The sequence below is a fragment of the Gracilinanus agilis genome, chromosome 2, assembly GCF_016433145.1.
Source record: "Gracilinanus agilis isolate LMUSP501 chromosome 2, AgileGrace, whole genome shotgun sequence".
In the NCBI taxonomy this organism is placed as follows: Eukaryota; Metazoa; Chordata; class Mammalia; order Didelphimorphia; family Didelphidae; genus Gracilinanus; species Gracilinanus agilis.
In genome coordinates this window covers 194638664-194659571 of record NC_058131.1, presented here as the reverse complement: position 1 = coordinate 194659571, position 20908 = coordinate 194638664, and the positions used below count along the sequence as shown (strand labels likewise).

The following is a 20908-nucleotide window of genomic DNA, read 5'->3' as shown; positions in this document are numbered from 1 at the left end:
CTTCCCTCTAACCCCCCACCCCCACCATAGCTGATGCACAATTCCACAGGGTTTTACATGTGTCATTGATCAAGACCTATTTCCATATTATTAGTATTTGCAATAGAGTGATCATTTAGAGTCTACATCCTCAATCGTATCCTCATCAATCCATGTGTTCAAGCAATTGTTTTTCTTGTGTTTCTACTCCTACAGTTCTTCCTCTAAATGTGGATAGTGTTCTTCCTCATAAGTCCCTGAGAATTGTCCTGGATCATTGCATTGCTGCTAGTAGAGAAGTCCATTACATTTGATTGTACCAGTGTATCAGTCTTTGTGTATAAGGTTCTCCTGGTTCTCCTCCTTTCTCTCTGCATCAATTCCTGGAGGTCATTCCAGTTCAAATGGAATTCCTCTAGTTCATTATTCCTTTGAGCACAATAGTATTCCATCACCAATAGATGCCACAATTTCTTTAGCCATTTCCCAATTGAAGGGCATAACCTCATTTTCAAAATTTTTGCCACTACAAAGAGTGTACTGATAAATATTTTTGTACAAGTACTTTTCCCTATGATCTCTTTGGGGTATAAACCCAGCATTGGTATGGCTGGGTCAAAGGGCAGACAGTCTTTTAAAGCCCTTTGGACATAATTCCAAATTGCCATCCAGAATGGTTGGATCAATTCACACCTCCAACAGCAATGCATTAATGTCCCAATTTTGCCACATCCCCTCCAATATTTATTACTTTCCTTTGCTGTCATGTTAACTAATCTGCTAGGTGTGAGGTTATACCTCAGAGTTGTTTTGATTTGTATTTTCCTAATTCAGTCCTACTCTTTAAAGAGGTGTTTTCTTCAGTTTTTTTTTTTGGGGGGGGTTTCCATTTCCATTTGGTCCATTCTTTTCCTTAGGAAATTGTTTTCTTCAATATATTTTTGTTCCTCCATTTCCTTTGCTCTTATTCTATTGTTAAGGGAGTTGATTCCTTCAGTGAAAATTTTCCTAGCCATTGAGTTTTTCTGCCAATTATCTTATTATTTTTTAAACTTCTTTTCAAGTTTAAATACTTTTTTCTTGTTGCTTTTTTTCTCCTTCACCTGAAAACTACAGGAATTATCAATGATGTTCCTGTGCATTTTCATATTTGGATCTCTCTAAGGTGGTGATTGGTGGATTTTTTCAATTTCTATTTTAATGTCTATTTCTAGAATATCTGTTGGGGGGTTTCCTTGATAATTTCTTGGCGTTTTGTGTCTAAATTCTTTTTTTTATCATAACTTTATGGGAATACATTATTCTTATATTGTCTCTTTGATGAGGTAAAGTTACAGGTCAGTTTTTAAATAAAATGTTTCATATTCTCCCCATTTCATTCTTTTGATTTTGCTTTATTATTTCTTGTCATCCTAGGAAATCATTAGCTTCCTCTTGTCCAGTACTAGTTCTTAATGGATTATTTTCTTCCATGAGTTTTTGGGTTTCTTTTTCCATTTGTGTTGATCTTTCATAATTTTCTTGATTTTCTTTAATTGCATTTTTTCCCAATTTTTTTCTTTCTCTCTTTGCTTTTTGGAGTCTTTTAAAAGCTCTTTCAAAAACTCTTTTTTGCGCTTATAGCCATTTATTGCTGCTTTTGAAGTAGGTGTTTTTATTTCACTGTTCTCTGAGTTTTAACTGAGGTCTTCTCTGTCCCAATAATAGCTATTAATAGTTCAGTTCTTTCTCCTTTGCTTGCTCATTATTATTCATTTATTTTAATTCTAGTGGCCAGGCCAATAGACTTAATTATTGGCTCCCCCCCACCCCCCAGCCTGAAGTCCCAGAGTTCCTATTATATTGGTGTATGTTAACTCTGATTTCAGGTTTTTTTGCATATATTTGTTTTTTCCTGGGTCCAATTTAGTTATTGCATTTTTATTGTCCAGAATCTGTTGTACCCTCAACCACCCTCTTAAGCTCCAGTCTGTGATTGACCTCAGATTTTCCAACCAGAGCCTGTGGGCAGTTCTGCCATTACAGGTACAAGCAGTTTGTCCACCTTCCCCTGTGGCAACAACCAGGAACTCCTTTCTCCTAGGAGTGACTACAGTGGACAGAGTCCCAGTTCCTTAGCAAATATACTCACTAGTTCACAGCTCCTTCCTCACTCTTCATCTCCTACTGCCTCAGGCACAGACAGAGTAAGTGTCCATTCTGTGTTTCGCAGGCTTCCAAAGTCCCTTATTTGTTATAAATGAGGATCGAGTTCCTGTCCTTAGGTCCCTGGCCATAGGCCAGTTTGGGTCTCTGGAGCCAAGGCTACAGCAAATACAACTGCTCCCAGGAACTTTTACCTTCTGAAACAGATTCCAGTGGTATCCTCAGGGGATGTAGGCTCCTCTGGTTCAGCCAATAAGAGGAGACTGCTAATCCTGCCCTCTAGAACTGCCTTTTGGATTCCCTTTGTCTGTTCTGTTCCTGCCTCCAGGGCCTATGGTGGTGGGATTGAGGCTAAAACAGTTAGAAACCTTTCTCTCTAGTCGCCCTTGGCTGATCCACCTTCATTCTAGATTCCTATCTGCTTTTGCCACTTTTAATGTTGATTTTATGGAGTTATTTTTGGTTGTTTGTGGGGGTTTTAGGAGAGCAAGAAAGCTTCACATCCTACCATGCCATCTTTCCACAATCTGTTTTCATTTTCTTCCAGTGGTTCTTTTGGAGCCTGACATCTATTTATACTTTCCTTTGAGGCTTCACCTATTTCTTTTTTGGCATTGTTGTCCTCTTCTGAGTTACTCTTTTGGTGTTACTTGTCATTAAAATGAGGTCAGCATTTTTTGTTGTCTTTTTCTCATTTTTCAAGATATTTTCCCTGCCTTTACCTTATCTATCTGTTGAAGTTCTTCTCTGTTACTGAGGTGTAGAGGGAGCACTGTTCCAAGACTGCAGAGTACTCCCCTCTAGTACTTGGAGAAGGTCCAGCTGCATTTGTTTCTCACATTATGTCTGTCAAGGGATTGGCCCCAGCTCAGCTTCCTCCCTGGTCCTGACAAGTGGCTTATGCTGGGCAGGTATCCTGCTCTGGTCTCTGCTGCCTCTGGAACTATGCTGCCACATGGGAGTGCATAGTTTCCTACATTTCACCATTCCCTCACTGCCTGCTTTTTGCCTCTAGTACTCTGTTTCCATGTGGGAGTAGATAGGTTCCTGAACTTTACAATTTCTCCACTTTTCTCCCTTGCTGCCTGAGGTGCTCTGTTGCCAACTAAGAATTTATAGGTTTCCTGCCCTCTTTGCCTTCTATATCTGTTTCCAGTGGTTTGGCTTGGATTCATCCATGTTCTGTAGCTTTATTGCTTCTGAGAGATTCAGCATGTTGTGCTGGCCCAAGTTCTTCTGGTTTTCACAGGTGTTATGCTCCTTGGGCTAATCTTTCTTCTTTCCTCAGAGTCATTTCCTCCTCCTTTCCTTTGTTTTGGAGCAATTGTTTTCGTTTGTGTGTGTGTGTGTGTGTGTGTGTGTGTGTGTGTGTGTGTGTGTGTGTGTGTGTGTAGAGGGATTGAGAGAGCAGATAGTTCAATACTCCATCATTTTAGCTCCCAGCATCTGTATTCAGTCAGTCAGTCCTTTCTCTGAAAGTAGATGGCATTTCTCATCATAAGTCTTTGGGATTGTGTTGGATTCTGTATTACTGAGAAATAACCACATAATCATATCTGTTCATCAAAAATATTGTTGTTACTCAGTGTTTTGGTTCTGCTTACTTCACTTTGCATCAGTTCATGTAGATCTTTTCAAGTTTTTTTTGAAATCATCCTCATCATTTCTTATAGTAGAATATTATTCCATTACTTTCTTATACCACAACTTGTTAGGCACTGTACAATTGATGGACAACCCCTCAGTTTCCAATTCTTCATACTATAAAAAGAGCTGCAGTATTTTAATACAAATAGGTACCTCCCTTTTAAATGACTTTGGGATACAGATAGTAGTGATATCTTGACTCAAAAGGTGGGAACAGTTTTTGAGTCCTTTGGACATATAATGGATATCACTTATGAGATAATTGTCTAAGGCAGTGATGGTGAACCTTTTAGAAACAGTGCCAGGCACCATCCCTACCCCACCCCCCAGACTGAGTGCTGTGTCTTCCCCCCAGACAATGTGCCATGTTCCTACTCACCCACTACAGGTGCTCTCTGTCCCCCACCTTTACCCCACACAGGGTAGGGAAAAATTGCTCTCATTGTGCTGATGGGCAGGTCAGGTGAGGTGAGAAAATATCATCAGGCATGTTGGGAGAGGAAGAAGGGAACAGCTCCACCTGAGTCCTGCTGCTTTTCTAGTAATAAGCTCTGGGAGAATTGAGGAGGGCAGCCACAAACCCACAGAGAGTGCTCTGCATACCATCTTTGGTACTTGTGCCACAGGTTCGCCATCTGTGGTGTAAGGAGAGGTAATTTTTAAAAATCTGTGTTATTACTATTTGTGCATCCCCATTATCCTCCCATATATGACTGCTGAGGGAAAAATAATTGTGAAAAATAGTGTAACTTGTAACTTGTGTATAAAAGACCATTAAAACTTTAATTTTTGATAAAGTTATTCCATAATTATTCTATAGTCTCATCCACATTAAATAGGATCAAAGAACCATTGATTTGAAATTGGATGGGTGTGTGGGAATTTAGATGTAATTTAATCTAACACCTTTATTTTAAAGGTGAGTCAGAGACTTACTAAAGGTTCTATTAGTAGAAAGTAAGAGTATGGAAATTCAGAGCCAAGTGCTCTGACTCTAGAATCAGTGCTTTTCCTACTACATCAAATATTTTTGTGGATCCTTTGTTCATATATAGTGCAGAGAAATAAATATGAAGTAAATAACTTTATCCTTGAATATATAATGTTTACATAGTCATAGAATTGGGAATTCATGGTGGAAAGTATAGAATCCTTGGTAGAGGGTCATCTAGTCTTTACCTAAGTACTTCCACTACCTATTAATTTGTGCCTTAATGAAGCAGCCCATATATATATATAATTTTAGTCATCATAATGAAGAACATATATACATATATATGTTCTTTTAATTAAATTTTAAATTAAAGCTAGCTAGGAGGCACAGGGAAGAAATTTTTGCAATTAGTTTCATCAGACTTAAGTTAAAAATTTGACTCTTATTTATTATGTGAGCCCAGGCAAGTCACTCATCTTCCACCTGCTTTGGCTCCTTTATCTATAAAATAAGTTTAATAATAGCACCTACCCCTCAGATTGTTGTATGGATTTTTGTAAAGGGATTAAAAATCTTATGCTGCTCTATAAATTCCAGCTATTTATAATGATTATGATAAAATAATAAGCATTTCTAATGTAATGCTACAATCTGTCTCCTTATACTTTCTATCCATTCATATGACAGAAATTCAAATAGTCTTAGGATAGCAAGCATAATCCTTCTAATTTTTTTTCTTTTTCAAGTTTTAGAGCACTTCTTCCATGCTACCTCATGTGAAAAGTTTTCTAGCTTTCTCATTATTCTGGTTCTCTTTCTTTAGATTTGATAATCTACTTTTATGAACTTCTTAATGTTTTTAAAATAAACCAAATAACCTAGCTGGCTGGATCTAGTACCCATGGACACATTTTACTTTCCTTTATATACTCACCTTCATTTTAGCAAGACTGACTCTTACATGACATTCCATTTTTTGTCTCTATTCTTTATATAGTTGGTTCTCTTGGCCCCGAATACCTGTCCTTTTTATCTCTGCTTCTTAGAAACTCTAAAAGGAAATAGAATTATTTTGGACTGATTAGTTTTTAAGAAACTCATGCTGAATATAAACAAATATTTGTTCATTTTGAATAAATCCTAATAGAAATACATGTTACTGAGCCTGACTGATCTCTGAGAGGCAAGTATATTATGGTGGATTTAGTGCTCATCTTGAAGTCAGACAGACTTTCATTTTGAATCCTGCCTCAGACATTTAGTAGTTATGTGACCATGGACAAGTAATTTACATTCTCTTGAGGTTTTGGTTTCTTTCTGTGTAAAATGGAAGTGTTGGAGTCATTGACTTCTACGGTCCTTTTCAAGTCTAAATCTATCATCTTATAAACACAAGTGTAAATTCTTTGAGATATAAAGTCAGGGACTAGATTTCTGAATTTATTCATAGCATCTATGTGCTTTCTGGTTATTCTCTCTTTTGTGAAAGGATGGCAGCTACAATTTTTCCCCTTAGTTTTCTGATTCAACAACCATTGTCCTTGCTGGATTAAGTAGAAACAAATAAAAGTTGAATTGTTCTGTTGCATCTCTGTCAAATGTTCTTCTGCCATTTGATTATTTCTTGTAGCTTCCTTTTGAGTATCACTTACATATCTCATCCTAGCTAATGAAGTCAATGAATACTGGATTTAGGGGCAGGATCAGTACATAAGTTTGATCTTTGTGTCTGAGAGTTGTACCATTTAGGGAAACTGTGTTAATACAACTGAAGACAGGATAAATTGTTTGAGTTTCAAACAATTCTTTTCTTATTGCTTTTGTAGGGCTATTTTGCTCTCTAATAATTTGGTCTTATAATTTTATAGAATGAGGAATAGATTCAAGGATGTCCTGTCAATTACTTGAATTGATTTTAAGATTGCATCATTCTTGACATTTATGGCTGACAAACTTAAGACATTTAAAACTATAGCATTTTTTAGATATTTTCTGATAGGAAATGTTCAATAGAATTAATACAGTCTAGTTCTGGGTCAAGCCTGAAGAGTTGTGCATTTATCATAGAAATATAATTTATAGATACCCTGAAGGCTGAGAGTGGCATAATATTTTTTAAAGTGCTGTTTCTATAAAACTTCATTTATAAAATAGTTTTGTTAAGTTTTTATATTTGATTTTTCTATTTGAGCTATAACTTAGTTGTATCTAAAAGTGCTCTGTTATTTTACTTTAATAGATCTGTGATCTCTTCAATTTGGGAATTATCTCCAACTTTTTTTAGCTTCAATAATAATATTCTTCACTTTATTTAATCTATGATATTTTCTCTAGAGTAAGCAATATTTTTCATGTTTCAAAATATTATGAATAGTGAAATATATATATATATATATATATATGATAAATGTACAATCTATTGCTATGACCTTCCTTGTTGGGGAGGCAGGATGGCATAAAAGAAAGTTTACTAGTATATTGATATTTATTGTTTTCTTTAGCACAATAGTATACTTTAAAAATCATATACTAAATCTTATTTAGCTATTCCTGCCTGGAAGAACATTCTTTCAGGTTCCAATTTTTTTTGTCATCACATAGAGAGCTTTTCCACACATGGGTACTTTCCTTTATCTATGTTCCCTTTGTTATACAGACCTTACACTAGCATTTCTGTATCAAAGAGTATACATAGTTTTATGACTCTTTCAGCATGATTCCTAATTACTCTCTAGAATGATTATATTAGTTCACCCCTCCACCAACAGTGTATTAGTGTTCCAATTTTCCCACATCCCAGTATTTATAATTTTCCTTTTTTCTTATATTATCCAGTTTGATAGGTGTTAAGTGATATATCAGAGTTATTGTAATTTTCATTTCTCTAATCAGTAGTGATTTGAAGCATTTTTCATATGACTATAGATGCTCTTTATTTCTTCATTGGCTTGGGCAATGACTTGTATTCTTAAAAGTTTGCCTCAGTTCTCTATATATTTGTGAAATGAGGCCATTGTCCAAGATATTTGGTATAAAATAATTTCCCAGTTATTTATTTTCTTTCTAATCTTGGTTGCATTGGTTTTGTTCATATAAAATCTTTTTAATTTAGTGTAATCAAATTTATCTATTTTCCTTCTCTTAATGTTCTCTATGTCCTCTTTGGTCATAGATTCTTCCCTTATCCTCAGATCTGATAGGTGAACTATTATGTGTGCTCTTGATTTGTTTATGGTATCATCCTTTATTTTAAGACCATGTATCCATTTTGATTTCATCTTAGTATATGATGTGAGATATTGGTCTATGTCTAGTTTTTGTCATACTGTTTTCTAGTTTGTTTAATAATGAGTTCTTCTCCCAAAAGCTTGAATCCTTGGATTTAATTGAATGCTAGGTTACTATAGTCATTTGCCATAACCACAACAACCATAGTGTGTTGATTACCTAATCTATTCCATTGGTCCACTAAGGTAAAGAGTTATATTAGCAGAAGTGGGGAAACTGGTCATAATTCCATAGAAGAAAAGAGTGCTTGTAGTCACCCAGAACAGAGCACAGATCCAGGAGAGCAGGGACCATGTTTCTCCTTAGATCATACTGTCTTAGAAGAAGTGAAAACTTACAAACTCCAAGATCTAGCTCTGTAAAGAGTTGCACAAAAAAGGCTGAGAATAGTGCCTATACCACCACTACACCCCAAGAGAAGAGGCCATCTTTAACAGAAAGTTAAAAGTCATGAAATAAGCTAGAAAACTGAGCAAACAACAACAAAAAATAATTGACCATAGAATCTTACTATGGTGACAGGTAAGATAAAAACATAACCTCAAAGCAGCTACTTATAAAACCTCAAAGGAAAATATGGATTGGATATAAAGCCAAAAAGAATTCCTGGAAGAGCTAAAATTATTTCAAAATTCAAATAGTAAAGATGAGGAAAAATTGGGAAAATAAATGCAAGTGATTCAAGAGAATCATGAAAAAAAGTCAGCATCTGGGTAAAAGAGGCATCAAAACATCAGAAATACTGAAGAAAATAATATAATAAAAACTAGAAAAAAGCAGAAACACAATAAAAAGTGGCACAAAAATCGACTGAAGAAAAGAACAATTTAAAAAGCAGAGCTGGCCAAATTGAAAAAAAATATGTAGAAATTCACTGAAGAAAAGAAATCCCTAAAAGATAGAATTGGCCTGATGGGAAAGGATATGGAAAAGCTCACTGAAGAAAATATTTTCTTTAAAAATTAGGATTGAGCAAGTGGAAGCTAATGATCACATAAGATATCAAGAAATATAAGATATAATCAAAATAATGGAAAAAATAGAATAAAATTTAAAATGTTTTATTGGGAAAACAAGTGACATGGAGAATAGATCCAGGAAATAAGATTCAAAAACTATTGGGCTAGTGTTCTTTGTGGCGGCAAGAAATTGGAAAATAAGGAGGTGTCCATTGATTGGGGAATGGTTGAACAAATTGTGGTATCTGATGGTGATAGTATTGTGCTGAAAGGAAAGACCTCCAGGAATTGATGCAGAGCGGAATGAGCAGAGCCAGGAGAACTTTGTACATAGAAACTAAAATACTGTGGAACAATCAATAATAACAGACTTTTCTACTAGTAGAAATGCAATGATCCAGAACAACACTGAGGAACTTATGAGAGAGAATGCTATCTACATCAAGAGAAAGAGCTGTGGGAGGAGAAATGCAGAAGAAAAAAATATGATCAATCATGTGGTTCAATGGGGAAATGATTAGGGTTTTGGTATTAAAAGATCACTTTATTGAAAATAAGAATAATATGGGAAAAAGTTTGAACAATGACACATGTATCACCCAGTGGAATTGTTTGTCAGCTCTGGGAGAGTGAAGAGGGGATAGGAAAAATCATGAATCATGTAACCACAGAAAAATATTATAAATAAATACATTTTTTAAAAAGAAAAGAATTACTGGGCTATCTGAAAGTCATAATAAAAAAATAGTCTTCCCATATTTTTAAAAATGATTAACAACAACAAAAACTGCTCTGATATCCTAGAACCAGAATGTAAAACAGAAATAAAAAGAATCCACCAGTTATTTCCTGAATGAGACTTCAAAATGAAAACTCCCAGTAATGTTATAGCCAAATCCCACAGTTCCAAAGTCAAAAAGAAGATATTGCAAGAGGCCAGAAACAATGAAAATATCATAGAGCCACAGGCAGGATAACAGAAGGTGTAGTAGAGACTCAGTTCTCTATTTAAGAAATTAGAACTTTATCAGAGCCACTTGCAGTAAGTCCCCAACCCCTCCCAGCTTTCTCCTCTCCCTCCAACCTTGGTTGTGTGGTATTGTTTGTACAAAACCTTTTTAACTTAATATGATCAAAATTATCCTTTTTGTTTTTGTATAATGTTCCCTATATCTTATTTGATTAAGAATTCTTCCCTTACCCATAGATCTGACATGTAAACTATTTATTGCATGCCATCCTAATTTGCTTATGATATCAACTTTTATGTCTAAATTATCTACTAATTACTAGCTATTGTGCATCTAATCTAATCCACTGATCAATCACCACCAGAACCAGATTATTTTGATGGTTAACATTTTGAAATACAATCTGAGATATGGTACTGCTAGGCTACATTATTTCACATTTTTTCTTATTGATTCCCTTGTAATTCCTAATCTTTTGTTCTTCCAGATGAGTTTTGTTATTAATTTTTATCTCCATAAATATTTTTGGAAATTTTACTGGGATACCACTAAATAAGTAGACAAGTTACATAAAATTATCATTTTATTATATTGGTTTTCAACATACCCAGGAGCAATTAACATTTTTCCATTTGTTTAGATCTGAGTTTTATTTGTGTAAAAAAGTATTTTGTAATTGTGCTCATATAGTTCCTGAGTTTTTCTTGGCAAGCAGAATCCCAAGTATTTTAAATTATCTACAGTCAATTAAAATGGAATTTCTTTTTCTTTCTCTTGATGCTGGGATTTATCAGTAGTATCAGAGAAATGCTGATGATTAATGTGGGTTTCTCTTATATATTGCAACTTTGCTAAAGTTGTTAAGTATTTCAACAGCTTTTTAGTTGATTCTTTCTCTAAGGATGCCATTTTATCACTTGGAAAGACTGATAATTTTGTTTCTTCATTGCCTCTTCTAATTTTTTCAATTTCTTTTTTCTTTTATTGCTATAATTAGAATTTTAGCACAATATTGAACAATAGTGGGGATAATGGGCATTCTTGCTTCACCCCTGTTTTTATTGGGATAGAGTCTAGATTGTTCTATTACAGGTGATGGTTTTAAATAGATACTATTCATTATTTTAAGGAAAGCTCCATTTATTCCCATATCTTTATTTGATGTCTTTAATTGGAACAGTTGCATTTAGTCAAAAGTATTTTTTTGCATCTATTGAAATAAACATTTCTATTTTTTTAACTGACATAGCCAACTATTCCATTGACTTTCCTAATATTGAAACAGCTCACAATACTGTTCTAAATCACACCTGGTTATAGTTAATAATCTTTTATGTATTTCTATAATCTCCTTGCTGGTATTTTATTTAAAATTTTCTTTAATATTTATTGAGGCCATTGGTCTTTTTTAGTTTTTTTTCCTCTGTTTTTTTCTCTTCCTAATAGAGGTATCAGTACTATATTTGTATCCCAGAAGGGATTTGTTAGGACTCCTTTGCTCATTTTCCCAAATAGTTTAAATAGCATTGGGATTCATTGTTTTTTAAATATTTGGTAGAGTTTGCCTATGAAACCATATGGCACTGGGAACTTTTTCTTGAGCAGTTCATTGCTAACATGTTCAATTTCTTTTTCTAAGATGGAATTAAGTATTTTATTTCCTTTTTTATTAAATTAGACAACTTATATTTTTATAAATGTTCATATCTTTCACTTAGATTATCAGATTTATTGGCATATAATTAGATAAAATAACAATAATTTCTTTAATTTCATCTTCACTGGTGATGCATTCACTCATTTCATTTTTGAAACTGGTAATTTGATTTTCTTTTTAAAATTAAATCAACCAGTGGTTTTAATATTTTATTTAGTTTTCATAAAATCAGCATTGTATTGTGAACAGGGAAAGTGTTGATCTTACAACAATACTCTGGCTAAAACATATGTGAAGTATCATGTACAGTTCTAGGCACCACATTTTAGGAAGGATATTAATAAACTTTAGTGTCTAGAAGATGAGCTAGAGAGTGAAAAATCTCTGACCAGAGTGAGGGAGAACCATAGCATGGATGAAAATCAATTAAAGGAAGAAAATACTATTAGGGAATAAAACACTGGTCTTCAGATTTGTGAAGGGTTAACATATTAAACCGAGATTATACTTGTTCTATTTGACATTCCCTGATAGTTAAATAAACTTAATTCAAGGCAACTATCAGAGTATGCTGCTTCACATCTGAATGGCCCTGTTCACCATTAATACTAACCCTAGTAGTTATGAGTTCTACTCCATTTCAGAATATAACTAGGAAAAATGCCAAGCCATTATTGTTCTCTGAGAGCAACTCATCTCTATTTCCTGGGTCTATCCTAATACAGGTCACGGTCCTCATCTTATTCACTGGTTTAAGGTTTTTACTATATGGATTTGTTAAATCAGTCCTTACCACAGCCCAACCCACTACAAGATTGCCTTTCCGCCATCTTTATGTTGCATTTCCATATAATCATTTTAGCATCACATAATGGAATTTACAGATGGTCATGATTTAATCATATATAGTTATTTATAAAAATAACAAAATCTAATAAAATAATAGCTAGCATTTATATAGAATTTTAAGGTTTTCAAAGTGTTTTACAGTCATTATATCATTTTATCCTCACAGAAACTCTGGGAGGTAGTGGTTCCTATACTCCTTTTAAAAATGAGAAGATGAGGTAGACAGACAGAATAAATGACTTTTCCAGTCTCACAACCATTAAGTGATTGAGGCCAGACTCCATGTCAAGTACTCTATCCATTATGTCACCTACCTCACTAATATTAAATCTATTAAAACAAATGCTTATTTTGCGTCTCTTTTACTCTTCATGTAATCCCACAAGTTTTATTATATGGAAAATGATGTTCTATGGCATGTATCCCTATAGCAATACTAGTGGTATAAGGAGTTTTTAAAATTGGATTTGTTTCAAGGAGATATTTGAGTCCTTATGCTTCTGTAGAATTCTGGACTTGGTTGATATTCAGATCACCTTTTCAAGGTGTTAAAGGACTAAGTCAAGAATTTTCAATTGTATATCATAGTCAAAACAATAGTCTTTTACCCACTTGATTTATTCTTTGTATATATAGTAAGGGTGAAATCTTTTCAATCAGATGCTTTTTTATAGTCAAGAAAAATAAACAAGGTAAAATCTTGAATTCTCTATGATTTTCAGTCAAATTATGCTTCTTTGAAAATGTCATCTGCTATACAAGAATATCATTTGTTAAAGCCCAACAATACTTTTTTCATACTTTTGTCAAGTATGACCTTTCTTTGTATTGAGAGTAATTCTTAGATTTTTTTTTGGGAGATGATAAAGTAGGCACATTAGGATTGATGTTTTCACAACACTCTCTTTTTAATATTTTCAGTAAAATCAGAGTCTATGCTTTTCATATCAAGTGTTTCGTATTTTCCTTTCCTTCAGTCATCTTGAGATTAAGTCCCTTGATGCCCCCAAATTTTGTCATTTGCCAAATGTATGTACTTGGTCTAGTTAGATGTCCTTCCCATTTTTATTTTCTTTAGTGTGTAGCATTCTGGGGATGAGGATATTAGAGGCTCAGTGGCATAAATTCCATTTTCTGTGAGAGAAAGGGATTGTTGTAAAAATATTTACAGATCTTTTCTGTCATTTGCTTATTCTGTTGTTTATTGTCTTCCCTAGTTTCATTACTATTTGTTCTCTGATTTACCTACATTAGCTGAATCTTTTCCTTCATCTTTGTTTAAACTTCTTTTCTCCTTTGCTGCTTCACTGTTTCTAGAGGTTTTATAACACACACATACATCTGGCAATAAAATTTAATTATTATATTACTGAAGATGCTTTAATATCTTGTTTAAATATGCCAGGTTGTAGTTGCCTTAATTTAATGTCATGTTTTCTTATATTTAGTTTTTCTAATAACTTACTGTTGCTTTGATTTTGAACTTTGCCTTTAGAATTTGAATATGACTTCCTTATAAGTAAATCAGTTTTTCTTAATTATTAAAATTATTAATCATTAATTATTACTACTTATATTATTTTATATTATATATAATTGTATCTCAACCAATAAATTATTAATTAATATTAAAACATGTTTCTTTTTTATGTACTCAACATATCAAACACTTTTTTGACTTTCATTTTGAAGGATATATTTGTGATATGCATATATGAATCTTTTGTGTGTTCTACAGTCTCTTGGTTTCTCATTTTTTTTACCAAACCATATATTCAAAGATTTTTGTGGTCTTCTTCCCCTATATCTACTTGGTATTAAAGACTATATTGATTTAATGTGACAGGTCATACTGAGTTCTTAATAGAATTTCTCTGCTTTATCATCTACTGCAATGTTAATAACATACACCAAATATCTTTATAATGATCTTTGACAAATGCTTTTTAATAATCTCTATAATACAACACAACTAAACATTCCATCAAATAATGTTTCTTATTGCCTTTGGACACATCTAAACCCACCTTGCTATTTATCTTTCCAAGGAGAAGATGAATCATACTTTGATTTCAGTGCAGCTTTCTTTTGTCTTCAGTTTTAATTCAGAACAAAATATCAGGATTGATATGATTCAATTCATCCAAGGTAATAGGTTCATTGGTTGGTAGATGAACAAGGGCAGTGATGGTAAGTCTTTTAGAGATGGAGTGCCAGGCTCTGCCCCCACGCTATCCCCAAGACAAAGTGCCATACCCACCCCCCACCAGAGACCAAGTTCTGTACCCCACTCATCAGCCTCTCCCCTCTACCCCACACAGGGGAGGAAAAAGTGCTCCCATTGGGCTGCTGGACAAAAGGTGGGTGATGTGAAAGAATGTTGTTAGGCTCGGTGGAGAGAGGAGGAGAGCAGCTCTGCTTGAATTCCTCTGTCTTTTTAATAATAAACTCTGGGTGGAGGTGGTGGGGGTACCCACAGAGAGCTCCCTGCATGCCATCTTCGTCACCCATGCCCTAGGTTTGCCATCAGTGAAATAGGGAATCACAGTTAGAGCACTAACAGTTAAATTATGTTTAGAGGTATCCTGAAACTATATTCCTTAACACCCTTTCCTCCCTTTTCTTCCATTTTACCACAGTCACTTTAGAAATTGTCTACATAGTTCTGAAAGCCATTTCATATTTTTCAATTTTTCATGTGTGGTTGACTTATAATACAAACTGGATGTTAAACTAGTCAACTTACTTAATTTCTTAGTATACTAGGCAAACCTTTGATGTTATAACTTGCAGAGAAGGTGCTGAAATATATTGGTAGGCTAACCTTCATACTCCAGAGTTATTTATAACAATGAAATCACAGATCCTAGTCCCATTACCCTCTATCGTGGATTATTATGAGAAAAGAATTCATCAAGTGACCAGCTTACTGGTTATTGACTTTTCCATGCTTAACTTAGCTAATTTTTAGAAACCTTATGACAACAGCCTATACTTTTAAGAGCTTTCTCAGTGATAGGGCCTATCAGAATTTTTGCTTCATGGTCCAGCCTTTGAATACTTGGAAGCTGAGTCACCTCTGTGACATTGTAATGCATCATATAATGACTTTGTGGAGGACATACAAAGAGTAGATATTTGTTTTGGATATTGAGTTAAGTTCAACAAATATTTGACACTTTCCTGAGTGCTGAAATAAAAACCAAACATTCCCTGCCCTCAAGAAAGTTATAGTCTGTTGATTTGATTATAATTGACATTATAGATTTAAGAAAAGAAAATCTTCTTAACCATTAGAAATATGAAAGTTGAACGTACTGCTTCAAGGACTAACTGATTTCCTTTTATTGTCATTATCATGAGACTCAGTATGGAGCCATGGTAAAAGTTCTGGGTCAGTAGTCAGAGGATCTAAATTTCAATCCTAGAACTGCCATTTGCTACCTGAATCTAAGAGCTGCCATTTTCCACCTGTATGATTTTGGGCAAGTCATTTTACCTTTCAAGTTTGAATTTTCCAAGTGAGAAAATTAAGGGCCAATCTGTTTCATAGAATTAATGAGAAAAACTATAAAGTAGTGTAAACATGAGTCATAAGCAAAGTCATCATTTTATTTTGATTATTAAAAAACACATCTACACTCAAACATCAAGGTTATGCCAAAAAATGTGCCCCTGACTTCGGAGATTATACCTAATGAATTTGAAAAATGTTTTGAATAGCAGTAGCAACATTGGGATAAATATCTTAAGGTGATTATATGTAAGGGAATAATTTTCATTTCTATGCTTAGTTATAGTATGTTTTTTAATTAAAAGTCAGTCTTATTATATAATACTTAGGAGACACACTGGAGAGTGGCAAAGGAAATGAATATTTCTCTGCTATAATTTAAAGAGGAAAAAAATCCAAAGAGATTTTGTCATTTTAAAAGGTTAGGGGGTGAAGGGGAAAGTAAGAGCATGAATCATTTAACCATGTTAACTTTTCTAAAAAATAAATATTAAAAAATATAAAATAAAAGGTTAATACTATAATAAAGAAACAATGTCACATGAAGAATCACACAATTCAAAAAGTAAAATTTGATTTGGAGGTCACTGATCTAACTACTTCATTCTGTGAATGACAAATGGAAGCTTTTAGCTTGCTTGAGGTCATTCAACTAATTAAACTATACCAATCACGTCACAAAATCCTGTATGAGGTCTATATTTCAAAGAAAAAAGAAATTGGCTTTTGATACATTTTTAATAGTAGTAGTTTTGCTTGACATTTTAATTTTCTAGTTGGGGTAACTTTTTTGAAGGAAAGAGTAAGAGAAATATAGATCGTATTTTTATTTAGAAAATAAAATTTTTTTCTTACATTTTTCTGTTTCATGTGATATATTGGTAAGTGGTAATAACAATGAGCCCAATGAATGATGATGATGATTTTAAAATCTTAAACTGAATTCATTTAATTACTCTGAATTCATCTCATTTTTAGCCAGACTTAACTAGAAAAGTAAAATTTAATCAATATGTTAAGAACTTTAAAAACTTCTTTTTTCTCTTTCTAGTAAGTGTATACATACAAGTTGATTTGAATCCTTGTTGGATACTTCTGTGAAACTGAACAAGAATGAATTAATAACATTTGAAATAAAATACATTTTTGACTCAAGTCTAGATTTGAAGCTTGAGTGATGTATTGATATAATTTTGTGTTCTTGAAGGCTATACCAGTAGAATACCAGTTCTGATAGATCCTATGAACCTGTAATAGCTTTAATAACAGTTCTAATAATCAACACTATACCTGTTGTCTGAGGATCAGCCAAAAAAAGTCTAGAGAAGTTCATCACTCTTTTGACAACAAAATGATGAATTTGTGACTACAGAAATTCTTTAAGACCATCTGCTAAATAATAAGGGTACTGCTATGTGCCTTAGTGAAAGGAGTCCTTAGAATGATGAAAGCATGGATATTTAAAGTTTTAAATAAGTTTAAACAATGTAGATGATTTATATATACTGACAATGGGACAAAGCATGATATCTTTTTAAAAGATTAATTTTGACATTGGATAGAGAATAAACCAAAATTTCAAAGATTAAGTTATTAGCTGTCCTATACAAATATCCAAATAGAGTACAAGGAATTAAAACAATATGGAAACTAAAAAGGATATAGAGATTACTTTGAAAAAAATTGTTCAAAGAGTCCTAGAACTAGTATTCTCCTAATAACCTAAACTAATGTCTTTTTCTCAGTCCTTATTCTCCTTTTATTTCCATGAAGTATGAGGTAGAAAAAGGAAATAAATATTTATTAAGTGTCTACTATGTGCCAAGTAGTGTGCTAAGAACTTTACAAATATTATCTTATTTGAATAAAGCTAATGGCATGGCTAATCATTCCTTCCTCACTATAGGTTTTTTGCCCTATCTTCTTGTTCTCTGCTGGTTCCTCTGTCCCCTCAATATGAGTATCTCCTCCATTTATTCAATAATTAGGTTCTTCTCTCTTTTTTTCTAGTAAACTAAGCCATGTCTGTAGCTTCAGTTATCATATTTATGTTGATTCTATCAAATTTCTGTATCTATCTCTATTTGGGTTCACTATCATGGACATTTTAAATTAAATTAAAATGCATTTTTAATTCCAGATTCTCTTCCTCCTTACCACTCCTTCACTCACTGAGCAGTCAAGAAATACAAAACCCATTACAAATATGAAGAAAAAAATCCCATTTCTTCATTATGCATGTTATGGAAAAAAGAAAGAAAACTACAAATGCCTGAACCTGTATTCTGAGTCTTTCAGTTCTCTTTCTGGAGCTTGATGGTATCTTTTTCATCATGGATCCTTTGAAATTGTGGTGCACCATTGGGTTGATTAGAGTTATTAAGTCTTTTGCAGTTGATTTTTTTTACAATATTATTCCTACTGTGAAATTTGTTCTAGTTTTACTCATTTCACATTAGTTCACATAAATCTTTTTAGGTAACTTTTAAACAATTACCATCATGATTTCCTGCAATGGAATAGTATCCTACTACATTTGTATACCATGATTTGTTTATCCATTACCCAATTGATGGATATTTCTTTATTTTAAAATTTTTTGCTTGTGTGAAATGAGCTACCATAAATATTTTTGTACATCCAGGCATTTTTGCTTTTTTCTTTGATCTTTCATGGAAATTTAAAATCAAATTAAATTGTATTTTTAATTTCATATTATCTTTTTCCTACCATTCCTTCTTCAACCATTCAGCAGTCAAGAAATATAAAACCAACTACAAATATGAAATAAAAAATTATTAGGCATATTGTGAAAAAAGAAATAAAACTATAAATGCCTCAGCCTCTACTCTGAGTTCATCAGTTCTCTATCAAAGTTTGAAATCTGATACTTCTAAGTCTCTTTCCTTTCACTTTTTTAATGATTTTCTTGATATTCTCAAGATTTTGTTCAAAATGATTCAGAGATTAGAGCATTAATCCTGGATTCAGGAAAACCTACCTTCCTGAGTTTAAATCTGGCCTCAGATATTTATTTGCTGCGTAAAGCCAGGATAATCACTTAACCTTGTTTGCTTCAGTTTGCTAATCTGTAAAATAAGAAGGAAATAACAAACTACTCCACTATTTTTGCCAAGGAAACCCCAATGGAATCACACAGAGTTGGACACAACTGATCTTTTTTCCCTCCAGATAAATTTTGTAATTATTTTTATTAGGTCTATAATATATGTTGTGTTACCACATAACTAAATAAAGGCAATATTATCTTTTAAAAATTATTTTGGCTCTTCCTATTTATGAAAAATTAATATTTCTCCAAATATTGAAATCTATATTTATTTGTGTGAAGAATGTTTTGTAACAGTGTTCATATATTTCCTGTGTGTTTCTGGGCAGGTAGAGTTCCAAGTCCTTATTTCTACCTGTAGAGATTGCTTTTCAAGACAGTGTCCCTCATTTTCACACCAGATTAAATTTCTGGTCAAGGTAAACTAGTCCTTTTTATACCATAGCTGCAGTACTTGTTTCCACTTTCTGATTTTCCATCTCAAAGCACTGGAGCCAGGATGATTCCATGTATGTTTCTGAGGAGCTTTACCTCTCTTAAATTTTTTTTCTAATATGGACTGCTTCATGAATTTGCATGTCATCCTTCCACGGGGACCATGCTACTCTTCTACATATTGTTCCGATTTTAGAATATGTGCTGCTCAAGCAAGCACAACTCAAACTTTTAATGATCCTGAAGCTACTGAATTTCACTGATCTGCTGAAACTGGACTTTTCATTTAGCCATTCAGGAATCACGTAGCCAAAGCCATCTGTCAGCTAACAATTCTTGTGGATGGTCTCTTCAAATTGCTCCAACAAATAGTTTTCCCAACCCCCTGACATTTCATTTTCGCTCACTAAGTTTTTCCCTCCTCAGCCTTAGCCTCCATTTCTTATACTTCTATACTCATATATCTCTCAGTGGTTTAGTTCAAAGCTGCCTGACTCTAACTTACTCACCTTTCACTTAAAAAGCAACAACTTCCCACTTCCCCCCCATGGAATTTATACTTTTTAAAATCATGCCTCACTCCGCTACTGTTAATATTTTTCATTTTAAAGCTTATCTTTACCCACAGAGCAGTTATGAAAAAGGCCTAATGTTCTTTAATTCTATGTTCCTAACACAGTTTTGCGACATATGTGTCATCCAAATCTTCATACTCATCTCCTATTTTTTAGTATAAAAGCTTTAACTCTGCCATTCTAAATCATCATCCAATTATTCCTACATATACATGATCTTATCAATGTGATATACCTTATCATACACAGGGTGATATAATTCTATCTATGCCACTGTTTTTTTTGTTCTAAACTTTTTAATTTTAATCTAAAAGTTATTCTTTTCCAAACACATATTTTGAAATAAAATAAGGTATTTTTTCCTTATTTCATTTAGCCATCAAAATATTCTTTGTTGTTGTGCTTTTTGTTGTGGCAAAAAATTGGAAAATGAGGGGTTGTCTCTCAATAGGGGAATGGCTAAACAAATTGTGGTATATGATAGTGATGGAATACTATTGTTCAATAAGGAATGATGAGTTGATTGATTTCAATAAGAACTGGAAAGACCTACATGAATTGATGTGGATTGAAATAAGCAGAACCAGGACAACATTATACACAGTAACTAAAACACTGTGGATGATCAAATGTAATTGGCTTTGCTACTATAAGAAATGCAATGATCCAGGACACTTCTGAGGAACTAAGAAAGAATGCCATCTACATCTAGGGAAAGAAATGTGGGAGTAGAAATCCAGAAGAAAACATGATTTATCACTTGTCTATATAGTTATATGATTAGGGGTTTTGGTTTTAAATGAATAATATGGAAATAGGTTTTGAATGAATATATATATATATACACACATATTATATATATATATATATATATATATATATATA

General features: G+C 33.2%; 1 non-coding gene across 1 annotated transcript; it reads right to left on the bottom strand.

Annotated features, from left to right (window-relative positions):
* Nucleotides 1–19561: 19561 nt before the first annotated feature.
* LOC123238401 lies at nt 19562–19668 on the bottom strand. The gene has a single exon (XR_006505589.1). It is a non-coding gene; the product is annotated as a U6 spliceosomal RNA (small nuclear RNA).
* Nucleotides 19669–20908: the final 1240 nt, after the last annotated feature.